General features: G+C 37.5%; 1 non-coding gene across 1 annotated transcript; it reads left to right on the top strand.

Annotated features, from left to right (window-relative positions):
• Nucleotides 1–4,702: 4,702 nt before the first annotated feature.
• Nucleotides 4,703–4,774, top strand: Trnaq-uug. Its single transcript has one exon. It is a non-coding gene; the product is annotated as a tRNA-Gln (tRNA).
• The last annotated feature ends 1,751 nt before the right edge of the window (nucleotides 4,775–6,525 follow it).

The following is a 6,525-nucleotide window of genomic DNA, read 5'->3' as shown; positions in this document are numbered from 1 at the left end:
GGCGAGTCATTTTGTGAGGCTCCAGCTCCTCCTAAACAGACTTAAGGAAGACCGACTATTATTTTTTCATACGTAAAGAAGGTTAATGTAACACACACGGGATAAATTTCGTTATTTTGCAGCTTCAGGAAAATTACAGTATATTTCATAGTCTCTCTCTCTCTCTCTCTCTCTCTCTCTCTCTCTCTCTCTCTCTCTCTCTCTCTCTCTCCCCTCTTTCTGGTATAGACAAGGAAGTGACAAATGGAAAAATGACTGAGAGACGAAAGGTAAATAAATGAAGGAATGAGACAATGGAGAGAGAGAAGGAGGAGGAGGAGAAGGAGGAGGAGGAGGAGGAGGAGATATGGAAAAACGACGTAAAGAGGAGCCAACAAAACAATGGAAGAAACCAATAACAAAGAGAAATGAAAAACAAAAGTAAACATAAAAAAAAGAGAATCAGGAATTGAAAAAAAAAAAAAAAAATAATGGGAAAAGTGAGTTAAAAGGAAACTTTATTCGGGAGAGGGGGAAGAAATTTTCGAGGGAAGAAGAGACGAAAACAACGAGAAATTGAAGGAAAACAATTGAGGATGCAAGAAATAAATAACACCAAACAGCTATGAGAATTAGGTTAGTCAGACAATAACAATGAATAAAGAGGAATTATGTTCTACTGTTCTGACAGAAAACAATAATCAAGTAAAGAGAGAAGGAGGAGGAAGAGGAGAAGGAGGAAGAAGAGGGAGGAAGAGGAAGAAGAAGCGGAGGAGAAAGAAATGGAGAAAGAAGAAAAGGAATGCTCAAAACCTAATATTCCAAAGAAAATACTTAAAAATGGATTCTTGCAAACTAAGTGAAGGAAGAGAGAGAGAGAGAGAGAGAGAGAGAGAGAGAGAGAGAGAGAGAGAGAGAGAGAGAGAGAGAGAGAGAGAGAGAGAGAGAGAGAGAGCTGTCAGTGAGCGAGAGAGCGGAAGGAAGGAAGGAGAGCAATAAAACAATGGACAGTATTCTCTCTTGGCGCAAAATTCTAATCCCATATTCAGCCCAGAACTTTTGCAGAGAGACAGTTGCAAATTTGATTGTTGCTGTGCTTCCAACGCAGGAAAAGGAGAGGAGAGAGGCGGAGAGGAGAGAAGAGGGAGGGAGACACATAGGTGAGGTGGAGAGACGGGAGATGGAGAGAGTGTATATTGGTTCTAGAGATGGTATGGAACAGAGACCAGAGAGAGACGAATTGACAAATAGAGAGAAGAACGAAGAGTAAAGGAGAGAGAAAAGAAAATGTACTTGCTCTAACGAAAAGGATTGAGTTGATAGAGGAAGGAATAAGATTGAAATGAAGAAAGGTGGAAAGATGGAGGAATAGGAGAAGAAAGGTATATAATTGCTGTAAAAAGAATGCATGAGTGGATTGGAGGAGAGAGAGGAAGGAAAGGTGGACGAATGAAATCAATGGAATAACGTTAACGAAATGGCGGACTGGGTGGAATGATGGAGAAAACAAGCGAGTGTATGGGGAGGTATGAAAAATGCAACAATGAAGAATATGGAATAGATAGAACAGAAACGAATAAGGATAGAGAGTACACACTAGAAAGAGGATCAAAGGGAGGAGAAAAAAAGAAGTCGTAAAGTATTGACCCCCAAAAAAGGCTTCTCAGTACTAAAAACTTACAAATAATTTACTTCACTCGGACCACCTCTCTCTCTCTCTCTCTCTCTCTCTCTCTCTCTCTCTCTCTCTCTCTCTCTCTTCATCCTCCTCTCTCTTTCTCTCTCCCTTTCTCTCATTCAATCCTTACTGCGATCGCCAGAAGAAAAAAAAAAGAGAAAAAGCCAATACCAAGAGACAAACTAGATAAAAACAAAGGATAGGCGAAGAAATCCAATCACAGGTACGAGACGAGGAGAAACGAGATGAAAAATAGAAAAAAAAGGACACAAGAGAAAATATACCACCACCACCACCACCACCACCGTCACTACCACCATCACCACTGCCGCCACTACTGTCGCCACCGCCAGGAGTCACAAACAACAAAAATAAATAAACAACGACCTTTTTTCTCCTTTATTAAATATCATTCGCCCCGAGAGTTGGAGGAAAGCTTTTGTTCTCTCGTTACTCGTAGCCAGACCATTCTTCTTACCTAGAGAGAGAGAGAGAGAGAGAGAGAGAGAGAGAGAGAGAGAGAGAGAGAGAGAGAGAGAGAGAGACTTAAACACACAAGATACGGACACGAATGCACACACACTCAGATATTATAGCACACACAAACACACACACACACACTCTCTCTCTCTCTCTCTCAAACTAAGTCTAAGAAATATTCAAGAAGGTAATATTACATTAATATCAATCTCTCTCTCTCTCTCTCTCTCTCTCTCTCTCTCTCTCTCTCTCTCTCTCTCTCTCTCTCTCAAACTAAGTCATTCAGTTTAATATAGAGACGTGACTGACATATTTTCCTTTCCCTCCATTTGTTCATTATGCAAGTACCGGAAAGCTTAGGTACACACATATCGAGGAAACGAATGTGAGAGGGAAAAGTATTGTGTTTTTTTTTTTGACGCGCCATCCCTCTCCCGAGTTGGATGTGATAGCCTCTATTTTACCTCTTTTTTATGCTACATATAGTACCACTGACAGGAAGATTCCATATGATAAGAGTGGTATTGTGTGTGTATGTGTGTGTGTGTGTGTGTGTGTGTGTGTGTGTGTGTGTGTGTGTGTGTGTGTGTGTGTGTGTGTGTGTGCGTAATTTTTCTTTATCTTCACGTGTGGTAAGTAATGAAATAACGTTGATATATCTTTTTAAGTGTGATCTCCCGACATTTTGCTTTTTATATTTCCCCTCGTAATGATTGAATGAAGATGAACAAAAGTAAAATAAAGAACTACTTATAAATAACTATAAATTACCACCCACCCCTTCACCTACACTCGCCTACACCGACCCACACACACACTTCATTCAATTAAAAACTTTTATACACAACAACTTCACATTTTCCGGTGAATTTATTCGAATGCCGCGGTAATGACCCGCCTATAGACAATGATGGTTATTGATGGACAATTTCACGTTGGTGGTCAGAACACTTTATCTCAATAATTTAAGAGGAACAGGCGATTTATATTACATTTTTTTCAAAAGTATTCTTTTAAATATTACGTATTTTGGTATTAGACTTTTTATGTGTCCAAATCAAGAAAAAAGATTCGTGATAGGTAGAAATATAAGTCAACGGAAAGGCAGGAAAGTGACAAACAAAGAAGAAAATGATCACTTGAATAACTCTGAGTCTTCAATCAAAACAAACGTGTCATTCACCTTCAGGATGCGAAATGTCAGTCACACTTACTGAACATTACATACAGATCTCTTATTCTTATTTCTAACAGGCTTCATCTCTTGATGGAAATGCTACAGGGTGATAGGAGAAGTCTATTCACACAGATATATCCACATCAACCCACCCACCCACCCACACACACACACACACACACACACACACACACACACACACACACACACACACATACTTATATAATATGTGAAGAAAAACATGAGTTTCAAATACAATATTCAAATATTACAAAAAGAAATTGGTTAAGTTTAACCCTGTCAGCAGCACCATTCAGCAAGGAAAACAGCTTCAACATTAGTAAGATTCACTACTAAATAATTTAAGTTACTAACTCGTCAAATAACTAACTACTTCAATGAACATATTCTGCCCTGCCTGAGTGACTACAGACTCGACCTTAAGCAGTTCTCCTTGGCAGAATATATTATTAGAGCGAGCTACGTCGGAAGTAATTATCAGCTTGACACAGCCTCAAGGCCAACGCGGCGGCCGTCTGATGCAGGCTTTGGTGGAAGACAAGGAGATAGGGAAGAGAGACAGGGAGGGAAAGAACGAAAACAGGGAATGTCGAGTATAAATAAAATAGTCAGGAAGTGAAAAGCTTTCTCTCTCTCTCTCTCTCTCTCTCTCTCTCTCTCTCTCTCTCTCTCTCTCTCTCTCTCTCTCTCTCTCTCTCTCAAACATCCCATGCACAATAACTCACACAAAGAATCCTCTACATTCGAAGTCTTTCTCATTTTCATGTATGAATTAACCAAGTTTTAATGTTTACGTCTATTTTTGAAAGGCTTCTGTTTACCTGAACTGGCGTGCACAGAAGGCGTGGGTAGTTATCAATTAACACCTCGTGGCAGTAGACTGGAAGAAGAGAAAGGAGAGATGGAGTGTGGGTGCAGAAATGTACGTAGGTGGATGATTGGAGAAGGGGTAGGAGGGTGGGTAAAGGGGATGAAGAATAGCGAGCGAGGGGCAGCTGAATGAGTGGCTGAGTGGTGGAAAAGTGTATAGGTGAGGAATGAATGATAGGAGAAGAGAAGAGTAATGAGATGTCTAGATAACCTTTAGTAGATGAGGATTTGTGGTTGAAAGGAGAGAGAGAGAGAGAGAGAGAGAGAGAGAGAGAGAGAGAGAGAGAGAGAGAGAGAGAGAGAGAGAGAGAGAGAGAGAGAGAGAGAGAGAGAGATGAAAATTAGACCGATATTACTTCTGTAACAAATAAAGTTGATAACTAAAGCTAATGAAAAAAACAGCAGATGCACACACACACACACACACACACACACACACACACACACACACAAACAGACCAGCGGTATTTTATGCTCATTGGGTTTCCCAGTCGCCAGGTCTCATGGTGTAATGGTTAGCATCCTGGACTTTGAATCCAGAGACCCGAGTTCGAGTCTCGGTGGGACCTACAAAGACAATCATTATTTTCTCTTTCTCGAAGCAAGATTTGTTTTTCATTATCTTGAGGAGAATACTTAGTGACATCAGCTTTAAGGAAGGAGAGACAATAAAATTTCGTTACGTCAGATATATTAGAAGACTTTGAGAAGAAAGGCGCTCCTTTCTTTAGTCCTGAAAACTTACTTTATTTAATATGAGAACTGTCTCTACACGTTTAAGTAGTTGAAAAATTCAACCTCATAAAGCCTGAAAAAAATATTGTACTGCGCTTTCAACTTTTTTATGTAATTAACTGATAAAATACAGCTATTATGAACGGGATCAAAAGCTATTTAGCTGACAGCAAGTGTGTTACCGTTAAAGTGTTTAGTGCTATTAGTTCATTAAAGAGGGAAAATAAGCATTACACACACACACACACACACACACACACACACACACACACACACACACACACACACACACACACACACACACACACACACACACACACACACACACACACACATATATATATATATATATATATATATATATATATATATATATATATATATATATATATATATATATATATATATATATAAACAAATAAATAAATAAATAAATAAATAAATAAATAAATAAATAAATATATATATATATATATATATATATATATATATATATATATATATATATATATATATATATATATATATATATATATTACACCCGTTTAGAATTGCTCATTTCATGAAATGCAAACCCAATTATGAAATGAATAACTAACCTAACCTAAAATCTAACCTAACCATTTCATGAAATGACCTCCATTGCACATTTCATGAATTGGTTTGGTTAAATTAGGTATTAGGTTAGTTAGTTAGGTTAGTTAGATAGGATAGGTTAGGTTAGGTTAGGTTAGGTTAGGTTCATTTCATGAATTGGGTTTGCCCATTTCATGAAATGGGTAACACAAACTGTAATATATATATATATATATATATATATATATATATATATATATATATATATATATATATATATATATATATATATATATATATATATATATATATATATATATATATATATATATATATATATATATATATATATATATATCTTAGCGATAGAAGCAGAAAGAAAGAATATTCTCTGAAATCTGAAAAAAATAAAATCATGTGTTTTTGTTGGAAAAAGAAGCATCTCTTTAATGTGAGATAACAGCTTTGCTCTGGTGGTAATCACGATGCATCCCCAGAGGCATTATTTACTAAAAAGAGAAATAATAATTATATAGCAAAAAACTGATCTCTTTGTAGTCTAAAGACTCATCTATATAAACCACATACAATTTATATGTTTCTGAGCTTTTTAAATATTTATTTGAGAGAGAGAGAGAGAGAGAGAGAGAGAGAGAGAGAGAGAGAGAGAGAGAGAGAGAGAGAGAGAGAGAGAGAGAGAGAGAGAGAGAGAGAGAGAGAGAGAGAGAGAGAGAGAGAGAGAGAGAGAGTGTTTAGGGGAAAAGGAACCTGAAGATGGTATATTTATTATTAGTGAAGTGTTGAGTAAAAGGGTCCAGCGAGGACTATTTATACTATCTCTAGGAAAGGAAGCCGACTTGGAGTGTCTGCTGAAGGTCGGGAGAGGTGATTGAACTAAGGTGGAACGGTAAGGGAGAGAGGATGAAGTAGTGATTAGCGATTTCGGAAGATGGAGGCTAAGAAGTGAAGAAATAAGGATTGAAATACTGAAGATGGTGGTAATGGTAAG

The sequence above is a fragment of the Portunus trituberculatus genome, chromosome 27 (assembly GCF_017591435.1).
Source record: "Portunus trituberculatus isolate SZX2019 chromosome 27, ASM1759143v1, whole genome shotgun sequence".
In the NCBI taxonomy this organism is placed as follows: domain Eukaryota; kingdom Metazoa; phylum Arthropoda; class Malacostraca; order Decapoda; family Portunidae; genus Portunus; species Portunus trituberculatus.
The sequence above is the reverse complement of the archived record's forward strand: the minus strand, read 5'-3'. Positions and strand labels throughout refer to the sequence as shown.